We start from the raw sequence: 27,467 nt of genomic DNA on the forward strand, positions 1-27,467 counted from the left end.
AAAGAGAGAAAATTTAAACAATCATGGAATATCTTTGCTATCAATTGGACCAAATTTTTAAAAAAATGTTAGTGTCTCAGGTTATGAACAGAGTGGGAAATTGGTACTCATAAATTTTGAGAGGGATTGTTGATTGACATAACTTTAGGAAGACATTTTGACAGTATCTATGAAAATTAGTGATTCAATTATTTTTAGACCTAAAAATTTTATCCCATGTATCTATCATAGGGGAAAAGAAAACCTCACTTATGTGAATTAGGAGGAAGCTATTATGTTATTAGTTTTAAAGTAATAATAATAATCATCAAATAATTAAATCAGTAATCTAGAGGACCATCTTAGACAATTAGCAACATAATTCAGGAGGAAGATTAAACAAATGAATACAATAAAAAAATATAACATTTAAGATAGGTGAATGGAGATTCCACTTAAGAATTAAAAATTTTGCTGTGGAAGAACTAGTAGGAAGAAAAATAATAATAAAAATATGATAAAAGAAAATTTTGCTAATATAACAATAGGACTCAAGTTTTTGCTTTTTCTTGTTTTGCTTTTAGCATACTTCTTTTAATTTGCTTTCTTATTCTTTAGATAAAAGAGCTTAAAACATTCAGAATTCTATTACTCCAATCACTGAGAACAAACTAGTTACACTAAAGTGAAAAACAGATTCCCACATTTCAGTAGCTTACCACAACAAAGGGTCATTTCCCGTTCATGTTATATATCTATGGTGGATGTAGGCAGCTAGAGTCTCTATCTCGGCACTTTTATGGCTGATAAGGCAGGAAAGGGAAACATTGCAAATCATGCACAATCTCAGGACTTCTACCAGAAAATGGCACATAATATTTTGGCTCACATCTCATTGGCTAAACTAAGTCACATGGTTACACTGAACTTCAAGGGATCAGGAAAGACCAATTCTATCAAATATTCTAAGAGGAAATAGATATTTCAAAAACAACATTAAAACTACCATGAGAATGATTTTTTAAATGCTAAGATATTCTCCCTTTGTGATATTTTGAAATTTTACCATAAAAAAATTAAGCATCTAGGAGAGAAATAACTGATTACTCAGAAACAAATAACAAACTGACAACAGACTTTACTTCTACATCAGTGATAAAAGACAAAAGGAAGCTGGAAGTGCAAAAGTTGTGATAAAAGAATGGGTTTTTATTTTCCTAAACCTTACCAGGTGAGGGGCAACTAGCTGAAGAATATAATAGCATGAAAGTGGCTAGAAAGGCAGTGCAATAAGAAATACATATATATATATATATTTCCCAGGTATGTTTGGTCTTCATCCACAGTGCCTGAAAACACTGCAGAGTCTTAAAGGTGAAATGGGTATTTTGTCATGTTAATGAGACTTTTGGACCCCCTCTCAAGAGCAGGGGCTGGAAATTGTATCAGCTAATGGCCAGTAATTTAGCCAATCATGACTATGCAGTAAAGCCCTCACAAAATCCCCGAGAAGAGCTTATCAATCTCTTGGATCCTGCTTTTGTCAGATAGAACTTCCATAAATTTGGGGAACTAGAATGCCTCCACATGCTAATGAGCCAGGCCCCAAGCTCCAGGAAGATAGAGCTCCTTTTTTGGGACTTTTTCTTAGGTATCTCTTCATCTGGCTGTTAACTTGTATCATTTATGGTATCCTTTCTTAAACTGGGAAACGTAAGTGTTTTCCAGAGTTCTGTGAGCTGCTCTAGCAAAGTAATCTAATCTAAGGGGGAGGTCAGGTTGTGGGAACCTCCAATCTGTAGCCGGTAGGTCAGAAGCACAGGTAACAGCCTATAGCTTTGAGACTGGCATCTGGAGTGGGGGTGGAGGGCAGTCTTACAGGACAGAGCCCTTAAGCTGGGGAATCTGGTGCTGTCTCCAGACAGATAGCATTAGAATTGAATTCTCAGACACCCTACTGGTGTTTCAGAATTGCTTGGGGTTAAGTACAGGAAGGCCCCCTCCCACACATATACACCCATTGGAATTGGTTCTGGGAACCCAAATGGACTTACACTACTATTACTGCTGTGTATAATACTGTTAATGTTGTATATGAAAAAACACATTGCAGGCAGGGACAGGGATTTTAGAGAAACGGAAGAACTTGTAGAATGGAGCCATTGCTAAGCATTTGTCAAAGGGAAACCGAAGAAGGGAAGAGATAATTAAAGGGTACGTTTAAGCAAATTGATTACTTGAAGTGCAAAGATAATTTGTCTTCAGTCTCTCTATAAAATATTGATTCTTATATACATATGCATATATATGTATATACACATGTATATTATTAATATATTTTTATATATTAATATTTATTCAGTTTTTAATTTTTTAGATGTTTCTTTATTTTTTTAAATTCCTGAGATGTATTTAAAATTTTGAACAGTGTGACTTAAGGAATCCCAGTCCTATGCAGAGATGACTAAATGTGCCCAAGCACTTGAGCCTATCCCAGTGGAATCTAATGTTTGTCCTCTTGCTAAATTGAACTTCCCAGCAAGAAGCTCTCCCCCACGTTGGAGCCTCAGTTGTAGCAGAGAGATCTTACCCTACAAAGTATCCTCAGAACTGCAAGAGCAAAGGAAATGAAAATTTTCACATAAGCCAGGCTGACTTAGGGATCTGCAGCCAACTTTTTTGCCCTTTTCTTCTTACTGACACCTGAAAAGTCAGAAAAAGACTTTCCCTACCCAAATATGTCTTTGAGAAGTCTGGTGACTCAGAAAATTTCACTAACCCAGCTGTGGTTTTCTAAAAATACAGTTCTTGTTGTTGGGGAGGAATTCGGTGCAGAGATGCAGGGAAGTTAGAGTGAAAAAAAAAAGGTGAGGAATTCATTAAAGTGAGAGTAGGAAGGAATGGCAGCTGCCTTGCAGGCAGCAGAGAGATAAGGGAAGGTCACTGAACTCCTGCTTGGCATAGGGCACCTCCCCTGCCAACTCCTAAGCAGTGTCACCTGACATCCAGTGTCTACTTGGATCTGCACAGCATGGGAACTAAGTCCCTACCACCCCAGGATTTGGGGAAACCACAGAGCACTGGATGGTGTGAGATTAGCTTCTGAAAACTTCCCAAAGCAAAGAAAGGAGTTTTCAGGCAGACGACGGAAGAGCACTGCAGTTCTGTCTTGGTCATCCAGGCAACGGAAACTTGCAAGCCCAAATCAGAGCTTTCAGCAGCCCCTCCCTACTTACCTGAAGTAGGACAAAGACAGAGTGAAGGCTTGTGCTTAAGCCTAGAGAATAGTATGAAATAGCAAGTAACACAGACACCACTGGAAGAGCACAGAGACAAAACACAGTAAGTTGAGCAGTGAGAAGGCTTTATTCAAGAGTACACGAAGAGAGGGGAATGCAGGCAACCTCAGAGAGGGGAATGCAGGCAACCTCAGAGAAGCGGTGTGCTTAAAAGCCGAGATTCTGTCCTTTAAGGATTTTCAAGAATGGGATTAAGGTAAAGGCCAAGGGAGCATAGGCTTGTCATGTGTACTCATGATGTCTAGTTCTGGTCACCGACAATGTCTTTATCCACAGTCACTCCTTTGGATAATTCTGTAGGATAAATTTCCTGTTCCTCTCCAAGATAGTGGTTACCCCCAAGCACTGGGAACATATCCCTTAAGGCTGCTTGCCTTGCCTTAAGGTAAGTCTCTCCTGTTCTTACTATGCTATTCATATCTTGGCATTTTTTTAGGAAAATTAATCATGATGTTTGTTCCATGTCTTTGCCCTATCTCATCTGCATTAGCTAGAGCAAGTCTCAAGGTCAGCCCAGATTCAGAGCATGTGGAATTAACTCACATTGCAAAGGGCTTTAACTCTGTGAGCCCTTTCTGGCTTCCTAGTTCTATCTGACCAACTCTTTTAAGCCCCATTTAGTGGGCTTTACTGGCCATATTCTCCCTCCACCTGCTCATATATATTTTTCTGCCTAACATTGTGACATTAACCCTGAACACACTACCTCATCCAAAAATCCTTCCTTAATTTCCCAATAGAATTATGGTCATGTTCTCTATGCTTTTCTTATATTTATCATGATTTTTACAACTTTACTGAGGTCCAGTTGAAATAAAATAAGTTGCACATATGTAAAGGTACAGTTTATGTGTTTTGACATCTCCAGAATGCAAATTCATCCCTATAATGAAGCCAGTGAACACTGCCATCATGTCTAAAAGTTTCCTTATAGTAGTTTTTAATTTATCCCTTCATTTATGTTCAGCTCCAGACAACCACAGATCCACATTCTGCCACTATATGTGCACTTTAAAAATCTGTCTTATTTTATTCAGGATAAATATTTTGATATTCATCTACATTTTGTATGTATAGCATTTTTCTTTTTATTCCCAAGTAGTATTCCAATGTAGTATGGGTACATTCCAATTTGTTTTCTGTTTACTTATTTATAGACATTGGAGTTGTTTCCATTTGGGGACTACTATAAATAAAGCTGCTAAGAACACTGATGCACAAGTGATTGTGTGGACACACACAATCTCTTTTGGGTAAATTGGTAGAATGACTGAGTTGATTAGTAAGTATTCAACATTTTAACAAACTGCCGAACTATTTTTCAAAGTGATTATAGTCATTTTACATTTTCACAAGAATTATACAAAATTTCTACTTGTCCAGATTCTTACCAACACTTGTACCAAGTTATTTTAATTTTAGTCATTCTAATATGTGTATAGAGTTGTCTCACTTTAGTTATAATTTGCATTTATCTGATGACCAGTGATATTGAGAATTATTTTAGCTGCTTACCGAACTTGTTTTTTGAGATATCTGATCATTTCTTTTACTCATTTTCTTATTATGTTGTTTGTTTTCTTATTATTGAGTTGTAAAGGTTCTTATATCTTCTAGTTGCAATGTTCTGTGTCTGATATAATGTTGTAAATATTATCGTTTTCCAAACTTTGGCCTGTCTTTTGTTTCTTAATGCTATCCTTCAAGTACAAAGTTGCCAATTAGAAAAAAAATTTATAAAGTCTTTATTCTTTTCTTTTCTTTTATGGTTCATGCTTTTCGTGTTTTATCTAACAATCTGTTGCCTAGACCATGGTTATAAAACTTGTCTCCTACATTTTCTTCTAGAAATTAAGTGATACATTTTGAGTAAAGTTAAGTTATAAATTAGGTAAATTTGAGTTAGGTAGATTAATCAATGTTAATTTCTTTTCCCATGTTAATATTTTGTTGATCCAACAACAACTGCTTTTTAGACATTTATTTTCCCACTGAATTACCTTGGTATCTGTTGAAAAATCAATAGCCATACATATCATGTCTGTTCCTCAACTCACTATTCAGTGGAACTGAATAGTGAATGTGCTTAACTTTTTGCTACTATCAAACTACCTTGACTACAGTCTTAAAGTCAGGTAAAGTAAATCTCCTAATTTGTTGCTCTTTTTAAAAATTTCATTGGTTATTCTAATTCCTTTGCACTTCATATCAATAATCTTATTAGTGTCTGTTAAAAAGAAATCCTGCTGGAATTTTCATTAGATTATTTTGAGTCCATAGATCAACTTTGTGAGAGTTGCTACCTTGACAGTATCAAGTCTTTCAATCCCTGAGCAAGTATATCTCTCCATTTATTTTTTGATTACTCCCATTTTTCAGTGTAGAGATCTTGAACACCTTTAATTATGTTGAATACTAAACATTTTATGGTCTTGGAAACTATTATTAATGCAATTATTTTTAATTCCTTTTTGAAATGTTTACTAATAATCTATAAAAATACATTTGGTATTTCAATGTAATTTTTGTATTCCTGCAACCTAGTAAAATTCATGTATTCTAGCAGTTGTTTTGTAGGGTCCTTGGGATTTTGTACATAAGAAATTACATCATCTGGAAATAATAAATGTTGCTTTTTCTTTTCTGAAACTAATTCTATTAATTTCATCTTATTATCTTATTGCAATGGCTAGGACCTACAGTATAATGCCGAATAGAAGGAGTAAAAGCAGGCAATGATACCTTGTGAGGAACCAATTCAGTCTTTCATTATTAACTATGATATTAAAGATTTGTTATAGGTGACTGTCAGTTTGAAGAATTTTCCTACAATTTTTAATTTGTTGAGCATGTAAATATGATTGTATGTTGAATTGTTTCCAATGATTTTCCCAAATTTATTGAAATAAACTCTTTTTAACTCCTATATTCTGTCAATGGAGTGATTCATGTAGATTGTTTTTTATCAAATGTAAAATTAAATTTGCATTACTGGGATAAATCACACTTGGCTATGATGTATTTTCCTTTTTACATATTGTTGAATTGGGTTCATTACTTTTAAGAATATTTGCATATATATTCATGAAGAATACTGGTGTGTAATTTTCTTTTTTGAGTTTTCTATGATTTCAAAATTAGAATTATGCTGGCCCAATAAAATGGCCCATTTCTTCTAATTTCTGAAAATGTTTCTGTAGGATTGGAGCTTTCTTCCCTAAATGTTTGGTAGACTTCCATAACAAAGGGATGTAAGCCTGGAGTTTTCTTCTGGGGTAGAGATATGATATACATTATAATTATTTAATAGAAACAGATATTCAAATTTATTCAGACTTTTTTTTTTCTTGAGCCGATTTTGACAACTTGTGTTTTCCAGAATTTTTCTGCTTCATCTAACTTGTTATGCTTGTTTGTCTAAAGTTGTTCACAGTGTTCTCTTAGTATTCTTTTAACACTCTGTAAAATTTTAACTACTTTTTCATTCTTATCAATGGTCATTTTTATTCTCTTTATTTTTAGAAAATCTAGCTAGTTATTTTATTTATCTTATTGAAGAAGTAGTTTGGGATATTGCTAATTTTCTCTATTAACCTTGTTAATTTTTCTATTTTATTTATTCTTCTGTTGTTTTTATTATTTCCTATATCCTACTTACTTTGGTTTTCCTTTTTTTATTTGCTTGCTTGTTAAGTTGGACCTTAGGTCATTGATTTTAGGTCTGCCTTCTTTTCTACTGTGTACATGTAAAGCTATAAATTTCTTAGTCTTGCTTTTAGTTACATCCCATAAATTTTTATGTTTTTCCCTTGTCATTCATTTCAAAATATTTTCTGATTTTCCTTGTCATTTCATCTCTATTCCATGAGTTATTTATAATTGTAGTGTTTAATTTCTACATCTTTGGATCTTTCATACGTATCTTAGTGTTACTGATTTCTAATTTTAATCATATATTTCTCATAGAACATACTCTATTTAAATTTATGAGATTTACTTTATAATCTAGTTTATGGCCTCCCCTGACAAATATATCATGTGTACTTGAAAGTAAAGTATTTTCTACAGTTGTTGGAAGCAGTGTTCTATAAATTCAATTAGATCAAGTTGGTTGATAGTGTTGTTTGGATCTTCTATTCAATTATATTGATTTTTTTCTAGTTTATCAGAATCTCCTAATGAGTTTATGATTACGGATTGCCTATTTTTCCTTTGAATCTTGTTATCTTCATCTATGCATATATTTATAATTTTTATATTTTCCTATGAATTATTCCTTTTAATCATGTAAAATCTGAGCTTGTATGCCAGTCTGTTTTATGAATTTGTTAAGGGCCAAAGATCATATTTACCCTATGGCTCAACAACCCATAGAATATGTCCAATGTTCATATGATTCCACATGGCTGCACATCACATCCATCTTTCAGACAGAAAGAAAAAAAAATGAAGAAGAAAAACAGAAAATGCCCTTTTCTTTTTAGGGCACACAGAAAGTTGCCACATTTCTTATATTCATATCTTATTTTTCAGAGCAACACACATTAGCTGCAAGAAAAGTGTAGCTTATATTTTGAGTAACCATTTGATCCACTAAAAACAGTCCTCTACTATTTTAGGGGAAGAAAATACTTTTTTTGAAAGGTAGTTTTTTTCCTTAATAAAAAGTAAGTAATCAGCTCAAGATTTAGGAAGGTGATATGTGAATGTATACTCAAAACTTTATCATATGTCAACTTTTTATGACTCAAGTTTTGTGATACAGAGATTATGTACATGTTTTCCTTTATCTTATTCTAAAATTTAGTAACTGGGGGCTCTCTTGTCCCCTCCAGGCGTGAGCCAGGAGCTCTGTCCTCTCGCTTTCTCTCTAAATAAAGCCTCTGCTTTGCTCTCCTAAAAAAAAAAAAAAAAAAAAAAAAAAAAAAAAATTTAGTAACTGGGACCTGTATAAGGTCTGCAACAACTTTTTGATGTTCGTTTTGTGTTGTTTTTGTTTCCCTGTAAATCCCTAGTGCCTCGCATGACATCAGGTACATACAAAATTCTTAACGTGATTTCATATACAACAGAAATGGATAAATTGAAGAACAAGGAGTAACTCTAAATCTAGATGAGATATTTTTTCTCTAAAGGTTCAATCTTGATACAATTAACATGGGAATCCTAAATTATATTAGTTCACTCATTCATTAGTTCCACAAATTGTTGATAACTAGTTTCCAGGTATATCGCTTTAAACAAGACAAACATGGTCACTACATTTAATTATGATCTAGAAGAAAATATTTTAAGAGAGATAATTAGAAGCTAGGTGGATGCAATTAAGGAAAACCAGTGATACTATTGTAGGTGAAATTATTTGAATATTAACCTTTGCAAATGTGAAATTCCTCAGCTAGTGCTGAGTTTTCTGTGACATTTAAGTGAAACAGCTAATACTAACTAAAGAATCTTAGTATTGGTTGACTGACTGACAAGAACTTAGGAAAATTCAATAATTCCTGGAATTTACTACATAATTCTGATATTTTATGTCCCACTTCTCTTTGGCCCCCTTCCCTTTGAAAAAAAAAGCCTGCTAAAGAATGTTCACACATTTTTAAGCCTCCTCCCAGCCCATGGCTAAGGAAAACTCAAGTATCACTTTATGGCAGCTCCTATCCTGATATGCCTCAAAGAGGAATACCTGATTTCCTAAGATTAACATTGGCAAGATAGTCTTCAACACCATCCTTTCCCAATAAGACCCTGATATTGGCTTCCAAAATCCATTTTCCAAGAATAATTTCTGATGAATGTTGGAGAAGAAAAAAAATGTCTGACAATTAAGAGTGGCATCTGAAGTTTTAAACCATTTCCTAAATAAGGTCCATTAATTGGAGGCAAAATTAATGCGAAACTTCATCTTTGAATTTATCATACCTCCAAGTAATTGAGTTGCTTATACCAGAAAATTGTTTTTATGAATAGGCTTTGGCTCTAGAATAAGCTAAATGTTCAAAGACCAAAATTTCCATGTTGATACTCTTTCTGAATATCTCTATATTCAAAATCCATAGAAACATTGACACAGGGAGTGATTTTCTACCTTGAAATCTTTGTCTCCATACAAAGGAGTCTGGCCTCCAGTAAATGAACCATTCATATAACACTTTCAGGCTGACTTTACTGTCAATCCAGAGTCAGACTTGGATAACTCTCCCTTGAGGATTATCTTCAACATGAATATTCTCCCCAATTTTAGGATCCTGGAATGCAAATTCTCCAAAGGTAACATGATACATTCCAAATAAAGCATCAAATGAGGGCATAATACCTTTAATGAGGTCAACTGAAATTTTTGGAATGACCACAAAGTAACACAATACATGGCACGAATTTATAACATCAATTGGCCGTAAAAAACCAAAAAGCCCAAGCCCCAAGTACTCTGAGAAATATTTTAATAAAATGGATTACAACTCTTTCTCCCCACTTCAGGTACATGATGCTATCTTGGACCTCTTCAGTTTTGTCCCACAAAATGAGGCACTTTATTCTCAAATACGTACGAGAGCTGAGACAGCCATTATCTTTCTGCAAGAAATCTGCAAGCTTCACACAAAGTAAGGTAAGACAGACTTTGGACACTAATGCTCTCCATTTTTTTGTAGACCTTTTCTGAAGTTCTCTAAACCACAAGACACATACACATTGCCAATTATCTGAAATCTAAGCACAACAGCATATATCTCATAGGACTTAAGACAATTTCTAAAATCCTATGCTTCATACCAGGCAGATATGAATCACCTTGCAATCCCTTACAGTGCTCTGTTGCAACAACCTAGCCCATGCTAATACCTCAAATTTCATTTTTGTTCAGTAAATAGACCTTTTACCCCTACTACTTCTTACCATCCACAGCTTAGCTATCCTCTAACTACTCAAGTCATTGACTGCCCATTGAAGGAGAATGGGAGAAAAATTTATAAACTATTTCCTGTTTCCCATTGGTCAAAAGTTTATCCCATGGGATGGTAATCCCTTCACACTTCCTGACTTCATATGCAGGGATGCAGAGAAGCCTTGTGACATCACCTGCTTCAGCATCAACAGGGAGGTTCCTGGGCTGGAGGTGAAGGGTACATGACAGTTATGCAGCAAAGTACATTTGGATTGTGCCCATATATGCTGTTTGGAGTCTACATTAAGTTGATCATTACAATGGTTTCTGGAGCTAGAAAAGATGGCCAAAGGGTTCAGAGGTATGCGAGGCCAAGAAAATTTTAAATGAAGTGGAAGTAGTATCTCCTATAACAAGTAAGTTTCACCATGCAAGATAGCCATGCTTACTCTGGTTCACTCATAATTATTTCTAGAAAATGAGACTAACCCACCCATTTGTTGATTAGTATCAATTCATTGAGCCAGTCTCCACCCGTATAACTTTCTCTGCAGAGTGGCTCTCGATCTATCACTGCATTATCTGAGGGAGGGAGGGGAAAGGATATAAAAGGAAAAAGTGTATCATCAAAGGTCACAACTGTTTAAAGTGCTCCCAGGTGAGAACCAAATGCAAGCTGTGAATAAAACAAAACACAACAGCAATCACACCATGACTATTCAGCAGAATTAATCTGGATCAAACTATGACAAATTATTTCCAATGCCTACCTCCTTCCTCTTCACTATTCACAATCTTTGATTACTCCCTTCAGCTTTGTGGGTACCCACTCAAAGACTCTCTGCTGCTTATCTTGCTAACCCTGTTACCCATGTATTCCACCAAATTGTTAGAATGCTCTACAGTGACCGAACATTTCTATGTCCACTTTTGTAATGCTCCTTCCCCGTTCTCCTATCCCCAGTTTGCACTGTACATTAAATATTAACCAGCTGAAGATAGACATGTGGAAAGCCACACTAAACATGAGCCAGCATATTATTTTCATGACTGGATGCATCTGTTGTTTCATCTGCTGCCACAAATAAAGGCACAAATGTTAGAGGAGTCATACGTGGCTATTTGTGATTAAATGTCAGTAGTATAATGGCTCATGTGTGTGCTGTGGTGTCTCTCCAAGATCTCTCTCTTAGGATTCTGGGATAGTTAGCATCATTTCTGCATATTTTCTTTGAATGGAATATTTAACTAGGGTAAATATGGTCATTCTTTTCCTCCACTTAGTGCTGGCAGAACAAATAAGACCCTCCAAATTTATACACCCAATTACTTTTAGGTTAACAAGCTATGAAGTGCTGTGGAAATTCTCCCCTAGAGTTTCATTGTGGGTTAATGGAGAATCATCCAGACTTTCTTCAGGACTATTAGAATAATAAACACCAGGCAGTTCAATCAATTAGACATTTCACCAGAACCATCCTTCAAGTGGATAAGTAATTCAGACCATTCCCCAAGGAAATCTGGCCTCAATGATCTCTATTCTTTGCCAAAATCTGGGTGAGAGATGTGTAAAAATTATTCTTCCATAGACAGAAGGCAGAGCCTGGGGGAAAGGCTCTTGTGGTGCTTGTCTTGGGGAAGCCATGTAAGAAGGACCAGAAGCAAAGGCCTGATGCGGGCAATGGGATCCCTATTTTTCTTTCTTATAGATAAAGTCATAACATATCGCTTTCTTCTCTGAATGGGAAAAGAATATAGTAAAACCTCAGTATTTCTGAATGTATATGAGTAGACGTATATTGGAATTTGGGAGTGCAGATTACATTTCGAACATGCAGAAAATTTTTTTAAAACTTGTGTTTTAGAATATTTCCAAGGCAGTTTTGGAGCTTTCAAATATATGCAATAGATGGAAATAAGAGTGGCAAATTGTTTTCTAATAGAGGTCTTTAGGTACCCTGTTTTTTCACACACACACAAGGATTATTTATAAGTAGCATGTCAATTAATTGCTTGTAAATGGTACTTCTCAAGTGCTAGAAGGCTCTTGAAAACAATTGTTTAAGTATTCTAAATATCTTTCTAGCACACTTACTTATGCCATAAATTATTTAGAATGCTCTTTCTCTATTGCAAGCATAAAGATAAAATTCAGTCCACCTCAAATCAAAATTATCACAATTTTTATTTGATGCTGTCTGGTGTACTTTCTTGCTAGATGATTAGTACTCTGCAAGCCTAGATGCCATTAAAAAGAAAAAGCTTCTACCACAGAAATGAATTTTTATTTCTGAAAGGCAAAAAAAAAAAAAAGGGGTGGGGGAGAATATCCCAAATATGACAGAGTGGTTTGACATTTACAATCCTAAAACTGAGATTTTTTTTTCTAATGGTTATTGTGAGGTCACAGTTTAAAATAATGACTAGAACTGCAAAAAAATGGGTGTGTGTGGACAGGTAGTTTTGGTACAGCAAATCCAAATTTTGAATTTTTACTGGCATTCCTATTGACCTAGCTTGATGTCTTGATGTGTATATGTATATACACACACATTTTTTGCAACATTTCATTACTCAAAGAGATCAATAAAATAGTGTATTTTTTCCATTGGAGATGGTAAGTAAGATGATATTCTCATTTTACTGAAGAAAAAATGCATGGTTGTGCATTGCTGGCAAAGGTATTGTGCTTTTAGACAAAAAATCCAAAAGTAAAAGGAGAATGTTTTTAGTCCTTCCAGAGAGAAGTGATACAACTATTTTTTCATTCAACAGTTAGTTATTGAGCACTTATCATATGCCAGATGCTTTTGCAGGTACTGAGGATTATCATGAACAAAATAATGTCCTTGCCCTCATGAAACTTACATTCAAGTACCTATTGATTCTTTTACACCTTTTAACTTCCTAAGTATGACATCATATTAAATGTCCATACCTTTCTACACTTTGCAATACATTTGCACCTGCATTATTCCCTTTGATTATCGTAAGAACCAAATGAACTAGACAATACCTCACTAGCTCCAATATACAGGTAAGCAAACTGAAGCTCAGTCAGATTAACTGATTTGTGCACTGTTACCCAGCTGGTTAAAAGAGCCAGACTCCACCCAGGACTTCTGATTCCACATTTGAGATATTCCAAATACATCAAATAGAATTGCTATTTATTCACAAAAGGAAAAAGAAATACAGTCAGCAGTTATATATTTTCAAATCTCACCTCAAGCCTGTAGTGAATTTTGCACTTAAATGTGCTAGTTTTTGTTTCTACCCCTAACAATGCATCTATCTTCCTCAAACTATCACCCCCTCAGTCTTCTATCTCACAATGTCAAGAATAGGACAGCTATCCAAGCCCTCTTCCTATCTAGGCCCAATTTTTCATCATTAATTCTGTCCTCTTGGAGAAGCACTTGTTCATATGAAAACGTCTTCTTCCAAATAATTCAAGAGAAACATCTCTAACACTAGGGTGTCGGCAGGTATTCTTTCCATCAAAAGTCAAGGGTCCCCAACACTATGTTTCCATGTTAAAAGGGGCTTGAAATAATGTCTGAAGAGATTTTTTTGAGAAGGCAACCTTGGGTGTTTGTATTTTACAGCTAGCATTTCCACAGTAACACTGACATTATGAATACAGGATGGAAGTTTCATTTTATTGCTTAAGGCTGTTATCTGAAGCTATCCCAGATTTAATATATCTGGAATCCACTTCATCTCTCTGGCTTTATTATTTCCACACACTAAACCTTAGCATTTATTTAGGTGGCAGGTAACATTATTCTTGCTAAGAACTAGATCCCATTCTCAAGGGTTGTGGCAACCAAGATGGCTTAAATATTGCATTTTGGGGGCTTGACTTTCCTTGACTTCCAATTCATGGATGAAAAACTAGACATCTGATAGTAACTTATATTTAAAGCCATCAGTACAACTTCCTCAAAATGGGGACATGCTGATTAGCAGAAACTAAAAAATTATTTTTAGAAAAAATATAGACAAAATTTACTGCTGCCCCATTTGGAGCATGTTCTGTGTTTTCTTTTCCCTTTAAAAATCAGTGGCAGGTTTCCTAGGCTCCATGAAATGAGACCCAAGAGTGACACAGTTGAACAGTCCCCACTTGATTACAGCATGTTCTTTTTATGTTAAATGGCTGACATTGCCACTAAGCATTGTGCCTTGTGTTATTGGCACAGCTGGATCTGAAGCTAAAATGCTGGGTCCCTGCACAGCCGGGTAATTTCATCCTAAACCCAGGCAGCTAAACAATAACTAATAATGTGGCCGCGGTTTGATCTGCCTCGAATAAAAGACCGAGCTGTTTACTCTACAATGGAACACGGAGCACACAGCAAGATTCGAACACTCTTTTCTTAACCAAATCCTCCCCTCCAGCTTTCACAACAGTGGAAGCAAAACAAGGAGGAACTTTTTCTTCCCAGGAGAGAGGTCTGGAAATAATTTTGAAATTTATTTTTAAATGTGGGGCAATGAGGAAAGGGAGAAAGTTGAGGGAGAGTGACACAAATTGTCTATCAATGTTCACTTATGTATTTTATATTTTAACTTCTTGTGGCATATATGAATTTCTATAACCTCATCATGACATTTTCTCTAAAAATAATGAGCAGACAAGTCCACCTGGCAACAATCGTCTTCCCAATGGCTCACACTCAAGGAGGAAAAGGGTTAATTGAGAAGGCTTGATGACAACACTTCACTGAAGCAAATCATTTATGCAGCTCTAAGAATCAGATGAGAAAATAGGACCTAGGACTAGAAACCACTGTCACTTCTTCATATGCCGTTTTTTAGTTTGCAATTAGAAAGGTCCTCTTCACATAAATGTTTTCATGTTGAGTCTCAGCTTTTGGCAGACACTTAAAATTTGGAATTTTGTCACTGACATCACAGGGACAACTCTGAGGAAGTGCATATAAATCTGAAAGTCACAGAACTGACTAGCAGATGGAGTGATACTTACTTCATATACAAAGCAGCTGTCTTATTGTCTAGCAGCACAGACTAAGGGGCTAAGACTGTGCTCTGCCACTTACAGCTCATCACCCTAAGCAAGTTACATCAACCCCACTGTGCTCCAGTTTCCCCATTTGTAAAGTGGGGATAATAACATTAACTAAATGATAACATGTTATGAATATTAAGTGCATTAATTTATATAAAGTACTTAGAGCAGTGTCTGGCATAAAACACATCATATCCGTGTCTGCTCTTATAGTGATGGCTGTGGCTGTAATTATATTTATTATGATTATTTTGTGATAATTCCACTTTATTTTCTGATATCAAGTCTTGTGTTTTGTATTTTAAAAATCTTAACTTGGTGCCTTCCATCCGCTATTCCTTTTCCTTTATCCCTGTCCTCTGATGGTTTTAACATTTGCAAGTAGACAGAGGAAAAGAGAGGCTTAAGACACTATTGGAGCAGTTTTGTTCGGGAAAGTAGCCAATAACTAAATTAAAAAAAAATTCTTCACTGCTTATTTCCAAGATCTCTATAATGTTTAAGTGCCCTTGAATGGTGGCTGGACAGTGCCTTGATGCTGGTGGTCTTTGGAGTTGGAGCTAGGGAGCAGGATGCCTGTAATCCCCAGGGAGGAATGTGCATGCCACACGATCCTGAAGAGTGAGTGTCCCCTGACCCCCGAAATAAAATTCTCCTTGCCTCCCTCCCTCCTGCTCTCTCTTTCTGCCTTTGCCTTTGTCTCTCTCTTCTCTCCCTCTCTCTCTGTCTCCCTCTCAGCAGTGACCTGCACTCCCCACTGAGCTTCTAGGAAATTTTGAGTGCTACCCCATGACACTTAGGGTGCTACAGAAAACTCAGGGCTCTGAATGGGCACCCTTTCATAGCTACTTATTAGATTTCTAGAAATTTTCAGCAGAGCCCAGATTTCTCTTTCCTCATATCCCCCAACTTCAAAGGAAGGCTTCTATCAACACTCCATCCTTTTCTCGCAGCTCAGTCCCTGATACAGAAGTTTGGGGAAGACCACAAAGACTGATGTTTTGCCATGTATTTCAAATCCCTTTAGCTCTCTTTCTCTCATGTGAAGTTCTTGTAGTGTCTAGGAGTTAGTGAAAGGGATGGAGAAAGAAATGATTTGCTGTATTTTCCAAATCCCTTCTTTCTCTCACCTTAATCTTTAGCTCTTATATTTGGAAACTAGAATTTAGCATCTTTATTTCCCACCATTAATCTGGTATTTTTTTCTGAGGTTAACATCAGGCTATGCTGTGCAGCCAGGATACAGGTAGTTGGGAGGCACAAAACTAACATACTTCTCAGGGAATCAAAGTAAATTCTGCCACAAAAGAACTGATACAATTAACACAGCAGACTAGGAAAGAAGGATCAGCATTCTATTTTAATGGCCACACAAACATTTCTAACAAATGCCCTATGTCCATAGAAATATCTATCTTAAACATAATTCAATATCTTTACAAGTTTCACCCACATTTAAAATCTTAACATAGTCAACATATAGATAGAACATGATTTAATAATAATAATAATAATACCAACAAAAGGGGTAATTACAGCAACTCTTCAGTATTCTCCCTGTACCTTATATGTGGGCACTAATATTTCCATTTTATTGATGAAGGAGAAAGCTCAGTAGTGTTAGAGAACTTGCCAAACTTTACACAACTAATAAGTAGAAGCTCCAGAATTTGAAAAAAGGTTTGCTTGACTCCAAACTCTTTCCAATAATACATGCTACCTCTCATTAGAAAAGCCAGACCCTTCACACTCAGTCAGCTGATGGAAGAAATTATTTACCCTGAGTCGGCTCTACCTCGAGCAAAACCATTTCCTGTGGATTTTTCCACATTAGGAATAAATAATGAATTTACTTCCTTCATTCAGAAATCCTGTTGACCAAGGGCTGTCAGAGGTACGAGTTATTGGATGACTAGAAACCAGGGATGTCTCTAGGGAGTCAACAGTTATTTTGACTCTTTCTGTAAAGCTTTCCTATATTTTGAGTATCTTGAACAGGTCTGCGAGGGAAGTCAGTTTTAAATTAATTTTCTCCTGGCAGGTTGTATCTGTGATAGATTGAAGAACTGCACAAAATCATCCACATAGCTAGGTGTTTAATAGCTCAGTCACTTCAGTGCCCCATTGGGGTCACTTTACGTCCTTTTTTTGACTTCCTTTCCATCCACAATAACATATAGTCTTAACAAGACTTGGAAGCAATTTTGATATCAAAAACGAAGAGAGAGCTCTACTTTTAATAAGCTTTAATATCAGGGTATCAGCAGCACCCTTGGTGCTATGGCCGGAAATGACAGTTTTATTATCCTTTCCTTTGAAACCGATAAATTGGTTCAGGCTAAGGGCTGCCTTTCTAGGTACCGCAAAAAAAAAGCAAGAAAAGAGAAACTATTACCAGAGTTATTTAAAGCTCTATAGAAAAATTCCAATGGACAGGAGATTTCACATGGTGGTTGTCACTGTGTGCTTAGTCCTGGGTGTTTGCCAAATGCAAAGGGACATTTGTGTATGTGTGTGCATGTGTCTGTTTCAGAGAGAGAAGAGGAGAGAAGTTTAGGTTTGGGCTCGCTTTTGACTTTGCCTTTGCTTACAGCCATCTATGAACAGCATTTTAACAGTATCACACTATTAACAATATAGACCAAAGTTCAGTATCATCTCCACTAAGGGAATGGTTCCCAATTCACATTTGCCCAAATTAGCCAGGACATTTTAAGTGCAAGCTTCAGAAATCTACCTCAAATGTGCTTTGATAGTGTGTAGAAATCCTTTAATTTCGTAAGGAATGCCTATGGTGCCATGAGTATTCAGTATGACATCTCTGCCAATACAGGGGTGTGACCACCACAATTATGGATCTTTTGTGCACTTGCCCTTAGCACTCCCTGATCTCAAAATTGGAGAACTACCTGTGAAAGGTCTCTGTACTTCTCGAGACAGGTGGCCATATAGCTCCAGAGGCTCAAATTCCAGAGCGCGGTCTGTTTTCCAGATGCCATACTACCTGATTGGAGGCCTAGAGGAGGGAATGTGCTGGTTTCTGAGAAATCAGAAATGGTGCACTCAGGTCCAACTCCTGTCATCATTACAAACTGTAGAATTTTTTCCAAGTACCATAATTTTATTTTTCAATTGAAGATTTGGAGTTGAAAAGATCTTTTAATAATCTAGTTTACTTAGTTACAGAGAGCTGAGACCTAGAAAGAGAAAATTGCAAAGATAGGAAGAAATTGGTTTAAGACCCAGCACTAGACTTTAGTTCTGAACCTCTTGATGCTTTCCTCATATACCACAGTGCTTACTTAGTGCCCTAGGTAGTTAGAGAATTTTAGTTTTTAAAATGAAAGAGAACAGCATCAACATCATGGAATATCCAGTATAATGACAAGGGACCCTAAGCATTCTCCCCCTTACTGCCAGTATCTGCATGATTAACCAGCTTTCTACCTGTAATAGTACCATGTCTCAACCTGACAATTTGAGGACATATTTACTAAATTTGAGTTGCTTATTACTCAGAGCACTGAGCTTAATAACCTGCACTGTTTACTAAGAATTCAGTTGGAATTTTTGCTCTGGGGAAGAATATAGGCAATCTCAGCAACATCATAGTCTGTTCAGCCACTGTGAAAGCCTTGTCCCATCAGAGTGAAGCACAATCCAAATTAAGGCCCTCTCACAGCATCCTGAGAATCGGAGTTGTCAGGACTGTGCTCTTAACAGATGAAATTTCATCACAGATTAACAATACAGCACTGCTCTCCATCAACTTTCCCAAAGTAACAAAGAGGAAGGCTGTATTGAATAGTGGCTAAGAATACATGTTTTGGAGTAAATTAGATGCAACATTAAATCACACTTCCACTACTTTTAATCAAATTCTGAACTTGTTTCCGTACCTGTACAACTGCTGTGCAAGTACTATAAAATAATACTACTGCATTATAAGGAGTAAATCAGAGAGTTTAGTTAAACCCAAAACAGAATCTAACACATACAATGCAGTAAAAAATGGTACCTGATACTATTATTACATCATTACATCCGAGAGTTCTTAGATCAATCAGTACACATGCACTTAAGCAGCACCCATATTGAACTGAGTTCATGGTTTCTACAGAGTAAATAAACACAAATTATTCTTCCCTGTCAGACTTACAACATGTTCCTTGGTATTGGTTAGTTTCACAAAGCTTCCAACATTATGCTAAGTGAAAAAAAATCTGCATCAACTATATGAAACCCCAACTGTCATTTTTGTAGGTATATCTTATTAAAATACCATTATGAGTTCTATGCAGGTATATTTTTTAGCATGGAAGAGTGGAAAAATTATGAACTTTGAAATCTGACACACCTGGGTTGGACTTCCTGCTTCACAACTCTCAGTGGTCTTGGGAAAATTATTTCACATACTTGAACATATTTCATCATATAGGATGGGGCTGCTGCTGCTTTGGTGCAGTGTTGTTCTTCTACCCTGCAAGCTCCTGAAGACTGAATACCAAAGCTGCATTAGCCAGCCTTTTTTATACTCCCCAACCTTCATTTTATCTATCCTCTAGGGAGGACCTCTTTCATATTTGAAGCTTTATGTTTACAATGTGGGCAGCAGGGGAAGCCGAGGAGAAAAACAACCACATGTAGTGCCAGTGTGCCATGCTGGCCAGCCGCACGCTGGGGCTGCCGCTTGCTCCCCTGGAAGCAGCTGTCTGGGCCGCCTCACTGTACCATATGGTCCTCATCTTGGCTTCTACTGATCCCACCCTGCTAAGATTCTAATGGACACACTGAGATGCTGTTGTCCTTGTTCGAGTTGAAGTGACAATTGTTAAGCATGGGACTCATGTGATGTTCCCAAACAAAAGCTGTATCAATAACATATTTAAAGCAATTCTCCACTTCACATTTTTCATTCAAATGGAGCAAAATCCATTGCAGATGAATATTTAGAGGTGGAATGAGGTACCAAGAAGAGATCTTCACAACTAGAGAACCGATATTTGTCTCCCTAAATATTCTCCCTTCATTGAATCTTTAAATACTAAGGGTGATTAATCAAAAACAACCACTCAGCAATATAAATGAGTTGGAAACTCTAGGGTTTTCTTTTCCTTTGAAATCACAATTGTTAGAAATGCTGATGGACTTGAGAAAGCCTGTGGACATAACTCTGTTAAATTTAGTAAATTTGAGTTGCTGCCTGGCTGAGTATAATATGTAAACTGAGCATCTGCAGCAGCATTGCAGGGAGGACCAAGTTGCACCAAACACTACTTGGTGCAGTCTGCTATATCTGACACTTTGTCATGAAGGTTGACATAGCATTGCAATCAATTAAACAAATAAGCTACAAGAATACTATTGACTGGGAGCACAACACTTCAGCAAATCTAGGCATTGGAGTGCATGTGCAAAAAAAAAAAATCCATCAACTCTTTCTCAGCCATTTACGTATTCAGAATGCAAGCTCAACATAATGTCTAATATACAATGATGCTCTATAGGCCCAAAGGACCCTTACTGTAAAGAACGCCTCCTAACACTTATTTCAACAGATATTTACCCTCTCATTACATATTAGTTCTTTTGTTTATTTTAATGATTAGACTTGTCCCCTCTAGAAGCTCGACAGGACTCATTTCTTTGATCACTTTTGTTCTTTTTATCACATGTATACATTGATTTTTCTCTCGCCAAAGGCATTGAATTCAACACTCTTTCATTATATTGGTCTTGATAGCTTCCTTTGACATGATCATATCATCAGTGACATCAGCCAGGTTTGGGAATAGAACATAAGTGGATAAATGCAAAAAGGTCTTGATTTCCTACATCTTACCCCTTCCACACTACAGAATATAATATAGATCTCTAAAATAGCATCTTGATCATGAACATTAGATAAATATTTAAAATTCATCTTAAAATATATATATTGATCACAACCTAATGCCTTGTGTCCTTCAAAACAGTATTATATGAAAACCAACTTAGAGGCAGTGATTGAGTTGCTAATAATAAGGTTTACATTCAAAGTGGACCCAGTGCTTTTATGTTCTAGAAGTGCAGCTGATCCTGTCACGCTTTGACCAACAGACTGTGGCAAAAGTGATTCTGCATGACTTTTGGTAACATACCACGAGAAATGTTGCAGCTTCCATCTTGGTATTTGGGAACACTCACTCTTGGGAGGACCCTGTAGGAATCCACCATATTGTTGGAGAGCCACATGAAGACATGAATTGAGTTCTGGTCCACAGCATCAGTCGCCCTGCAGCCTGTAGTCAGTATCATCTGCCATGCATTTGAGGAAGCCATAGGGGATTCCAGCCCAACAAAGTCCTCAAATGAATGCAGCCTCAGCTGATACTGGACTGCAAGTGATGAGGGATCTCAACAATCACCACTGAACCCAGTCAGCACACATGACTGTAGGAAATAATCTAATTTTAAGCCACTAGGTTGTATATAACAATAGGTAGCTGAAATGATATTTTAGTTGATAGAAATTTGATCACACTAAACTCTCTTCTAAAAAGCTATATTTGATCTAAATCTTAAATATAGATAAAGAACTACTGTATTATTATTCTCTTTCATTTTATTCAACCCACTGAAGTGAGTCTTATGATACATCCCACCACTAATTCTGAACTTCAGAAGGTCATTTGTAACCTTCTAATTTCCAACACCATCCTTAGGAAAAATCCTGTAAGCCCATTGTGTTCCCAGTCTTTGTAGCTTCTCTATAGCATTTGCATTGGCTTTAGTTTTAAAACTCTTTTATTTTATTTGACTGTATACCATTTTCTCATAGTTCTCTTCTTTAAAACTAGGAGAAATATAAGGAATGACACTTCTCAAATGCAGGAATGGCTGTGTGCCCAGATTACCAAAGCAGAAGAGAAAAGAGGGCAGACAAAGAAATACAGAAAGAAGAAATCTACAAAAGATAAGATAAGAGACAAGGAGAATTTTATCCCTTTTTATTGATTCATTATACCTTTGGCCCAAGTCTGTGCCCTTGACCAACATGCAGAAATCAAGAGGAAGGTATCTGAGTTTTTTCTTTTGAAAAAAAACTTGTTATTATTCTAGAAATTAGAATGTGAAGGTAACATTTTCTTAAAACACCCTCTTATATCACAACTGTTTATCTTTTCAGCTACATTATGAGCTCTTACCATACCCATAATAAATGTTTGAATAACAATTTTCAACGATGCAAAACATCCTTTTAAATTTTTGAGTCGATGTTGAGTAAAGAACACTGTCATTATCTCTATTAAAAAATAATGTTGTGTTATCACTCACTCATTGCATGGGATGGGAAGAGGGTAACATACTTAGATCAGGACATGATATGGATTCTCAGTCTCCGCATTCCAGTGTGATCACATTTATTAGGACCTTTTTTCTTTCTTCACCCTTCCTTCCTTTCCTTTCCTTTCTTCTCCTTTCCTCTCCCTTTTCTCTCTTCCTCTTCACATTGCTTTATTTATTTTATTTGTTTCTTAAATATGTGAAATAGGTTTAAAGGCAATTTTGTTTTGATATTGAGAACTTTTCATAGCAGAATCCACTGCTGCACAAATCTGTGAATGAACAGTGCAAAAATTGAGATCTCAATTTGTGTTAATCTATGTTATAACACAAAACTCTAGAAAGATGAACAATTCTTATGTTTGCAGATCTATCAGCTTCATGGCATCTGGATCAAATGAGCATCCTGAGGAAATGTTTTATCACTGCACAGCTGCTGTTTCTATGATCTCTTTAGTTTCGAGCCACCTCAATATCAGCTATAGCCATGCCTACCTGCTTCAGAGATCTGAAAAGCCCAGTTTTCTTCCTGGAACCCAAGCAGAAGCAGGATTTTTCACATAGGAACAGAAGTGTTTTGGTCCTGTTTCTCACATATACTAGCTGTGGGATCTGGATAAAATTAATTTATCTTTGTTTTGATTTATTTACTCATAAAAGAGAAATGCATGTAGAAGAAATGTGTATTAAGTATTAACAATAGGAAATATCATGGGTTTGCAGTGGGTATGTACTTTTTGAAGAGTCATACTATACAAAGAGTAAAAAGTTTGGTCTTCAAGTGAGGTAAACGAGCTGACCTGTCTCCCTGAATCTTTTGCACTGAGTTACATTTTGTGGATAAAATACACCTTAGCACCTTCCCTCTTCCCCCCCCCACTTTAATTATCTGACCTCTGAGCAAAAAAAATATCTCCCCTGTTTCTACTTACCATAACAAAGAAGGAAAGGTTGCATTTTTCCAAAGAACTTTCAAAGCACAAAGAGAATAAAAATGATGATGGAAACAAAAAATACTAACATTATATTAGCATATGATATACATACACATATGTTTCTGATGCTGACTTCAGTTAATTGTACCCAGGGACAAAGGAAACTATTCTCTGAGGAGATGCACACACACACACACACACACACACACTTCAAAGAACAGATAGAAGTTATGTTTTTCTTGTTTGTTAGCTACAAGTCTATCTCCATATTTTAGGAACTATCATGGAATACACACATAAAAAATATCTCATAGATATCTTGTCCTCTTTGTTCAAATACAAAAATGAGTTCTTAATCTTTCCCTACCTAGGACTTTATTTAATTCTGAGATCATGATGAAAAAAGTACTATTTACACACACACACACACACAACCTCTTTCTTTAACTATGGTCCTACCACCTGTATGCAGAGAGCAAATTTTTCCCTGTATTGATCCAATATATAAAAAGCAGGAAAGTCCAAAAAGTATTTTATGGCTGTGGAATGGTCAAGCAGGGATAAAAAAAAACACTATTCTAACAAGTAGAAACTCCTACAACATGGTTCACAAAGTGGCTGTGAAGGCTAAATACAATAGCATATAGGAAGATGCTAAGTAAGCTGTAAAGCAATATGAGAAGTCTGTTTAAATCTGAAACAAGACAATTTTATTTTGTAGGGAAGAAATGCATTCAGTAGTTGAACAATGTCTGTTTACCCTTAGGTACCTGTTAATATTCCGAAGCTGGCTGCTCAGTTTGCTTTCTGATTTGTTTCTTTACCAATATCTACTCCTGAGGGGTATTCAAAATACTTAACAATAGAAAGGCAAAGTTACTGGTCACTCAGAATGGATGCTGCTTGTGAACATCTCTCGTTACTGGTACACAAGGATTGAATATCAGACCACCTGCATCAGCTAGAGAGTGAAAGGAAGGCAAATGATTTCATTGTGGTTCTGACTCATTCATTATCTGAGTTAATATCTAATAAAGGAATATGTTTTGAATATTAGCTAGCATGATATTTAGAATGGATTATATGCTGCATTTTGTGTTCCGTGGGTTTGAGGAGGAAAGGAACACACAAGCAGTGCGTGTACAGGAAGAAGTAATGCCTCAGCTCGTTTTTGGTGACTTTATTTGTACTCACCCATCACGGCATGGCATTCAGTACACTCTCACTGACTTATCACAATGTCCTCATGAGTTGTATAATTTCAGTTTATTTCATATGATGGAAATGTGAAGCATGCAGAGGTTAAGAGCTTGTCCCCTTTGTAGGCCCTGGTGCCAGGAATAGCTATGCATGTTCCAAATGTTGACAGTTGCCCTTTTCTCTTGAAGTGGTGAATATGGTAAATAGAGGCACAACTCTTTTTGGAGCTTTTCTTAACTTTAGGAGAGAGAAAGCAAAAAACCTCACCTCCCAGGTTTCCCTATAGGTACTTTGCAAAATATGATTTGTGTTTGGACACTCTGATGATTTTTGTGAATTCTGGAAGATGGAAATAGAGGCTTCATTTTGTTCTCTTGAGTTTCTGCTGGTAGGCAGTCAATGGGCTATTAGGGTCACTTTGTCAGTGTTAGCAGAGATGTTGGTATCCATCCAGCCTCTAGCTTCCTAGATGTCTAGAGGGAAGGTGAAGTATGTTATTTCTGTTATGATTCAAAAAGGGCAGGATACTTCATTCATGAGTTTTCTGGCAAGTTTTGTAGTTGTGGTTACTTCCTGATGAAAGCATTTTCTAGACTTCAATAGCTTACTCACAGTAGCAATAGCAGTGTAAACTGCTGGCCAGGTTCTGCAGTATATCTTTTGGTGTCAGTCCTGAGCTTTCAGTTAGAATCTGTTCTGCCCCACCAACAATTCTAGAAGCCATGTCCTAAAACATAGGGAAATATGTATTGCTCAAACTACCTGGAGTAGATACTGTTTTCTTAAACTAAACCTGGACTGAAACTACAATTGGAACCAGTAGGGACTGTAGGTAGGACACTAAAGGACATGAGAATTTGAGTTTCATTATCTGAGCCAATTAGGTGTGCATGAAGAGATGTTTCTATTAGCACTGTAATCCAAGGGACCAATGGTAGACACTATATTTAATTATACAAAGGATGGTTGAAGGCAAAGATTAAGTGGACAAGTGGCTATTCGCCACTGAGGGTCATTATTGCACAAGTCAAGAATACAAGAACCGTGAATGTGATGGAGAGCTTAAAGGAAGCAAATGGTAAGCCCATGGTTTTATAGTCTCAGCTGAAGCCATGGGGACAGGAGACCAGGACACCTTCTATGATTATTGTCACATAGCACCTTATTTCTTCTCACTTTAAGGCAGATATATGTTTATGTTTACAGCTGGGTCTGATTCTGAGAGCTACTGAATGACAACAAATTTGAATGCTTAAACTGGCCATTGAAAACTGGGGAGTATTTGAGAAAGAGTTGGGCTTCAAGAGTTTAAGAACTTTAAAACAGATTTGGATGATTCAGAGTATCCGTGACCGAGAACAATGACAGCAGAAATAAACCCTATTTCCTCTGGTGCAGTCAGGTCATGTTATTTAGACTTGAACCCTAAAACAGCTTCACCTAAAGATTTATTCTGTAAAGGGAAGCCATTTATCCTCACCTCTATTGCCACCTCTCAGACCTATAGCTCACCAGACCCCAGGGGGACAAAAATAAAGTTTGACCTTAAAGGACAGTTATACACCAAAAACTTCAAAGATTTGCTAATTTATATCAGCAAGAATCTAGGTACTATGTGTGTAAATTGACTTTTTGTGTCATTACCTAAGTATAAGGACCAAAATTTTATATTGATCCAAGTTTAGGACATCTTTATCAGAGATTCTGCATTCAAAGAATTAATTTATGGAGCTGGTAGTGGTTTTACTAGCTTCTCAGTACAGACTGAAATCTAGACTCAGGGGCAGACTATGTCAAGTGAAGTTGAAACACCAGAAACTTCTGGGTATAATAGAAAGAAAGGATTCTAAATATTCAGGGAGAAAGCAATGCGCACATTATGTGTAAGCTACACATTAAGCCCACACATCCACCCCTTTGGAAGATCTGGACAACACTCCTTCACTAAGGCTTAAGAAATACATGAATGGCATTCTACAGTATGGGAGAATATGTTTGTAAATAACATATCTGATAAGGGGTTAACATCCAAGATATATAAAGAACTCACACACCTCAACACCCAAAAAGCAAATAACCCAATTAAAAAATGGGAGGAGGATATGAAGAGACAGTTCTCCAAAGAAGAAATTCAGATGGCTAACAGCCACATGAAAAGATGCTCCACATCACTAATTATCAGGGAAATGCAACAAAAACCACAATGAGGTATCACCTCACACCACTTAGGATGGCCAGTATCAAAAAGACTAAGAACAACAAATGCTGGCGAGGATGTGGAGAAAGGGGAACCCTCCTACATTGTTGGTGGGATTGTAAGCTAGTTCAACCAGTGTGGAAAGCAATATGGCGGTTCCTCAAAAAACTAAAAACAGAAATACCCAAGAATTCCACTTCTAGGAATTTACCCAAAGAATATAATTTCTCAGACTCAAAAAGACATATGCACCCCTATGTTTCCCCTATGTTTACTGCAGCACTATTTACAATAGCTAAGATATGGAAGCAACCTAAGTGTCCATCAGTAGATGAATGTATAAAGAAGATGTGGTAACATATATACAATGGGTATGGGGGGGACATGATAACATGGGTGAATGTAGTAACTATATTGTTTATTCATGTGAAACCTTCTTAAGAGTGTATATCAATAATACCTTAATAAAAAATAAAATAAATAAGTAAGAAATACGTGAATGAAGAGAGAATCGGCACTGCTTAAATCAATCAATCTATCTATCTGTCTAAAACCAAGGATAAAATTAGGAGATGCTCCACCTAATGGTTTTCCCTGATTTTGGTAG

General features: G+C 36.4%; 1 long non-coding RNA gene across 2 annotated transcripts; it reads left to right on the plus strand.

Moving 5' to 3' along the window:
- The first annotated feature begins 4,471 nt into the window (after window positions 1–4,471).
- Window positions 4,472–27,467, plus strand: LOC108410120 (uncharacterized). 2 transcript variants are annotated; one of them, XR_001856400.3, is made up of 4 exons: window positions 4,472–4,560; window positions 9,762–9,891; window positions 22,042–22,258; window positions 22,897–27,467. It is a non-coding gene; the product is annotated as an uncharacterized lncRNA (long non-coding RNA). The 2 variants fall into 2 exon arrangements; XR_001856399.3 differs by lacking the exon at window positions 22,897–27,467 and having other exon boundaries at window positions 22,042–22,848.

Source organism: Manis javanica, chromosome 12, assembly GCF_040802235.1.
Source record: "Manis javanica isolate MJ-LG chromosome 12, MJ_LKY, whole genome shotgun sequence".
Taxonomy (NCBI): Eukaryota; Metazoa; Chordata; class Mammalia; order Pholidota; family Manidae; genus Manis; species Manis javanica.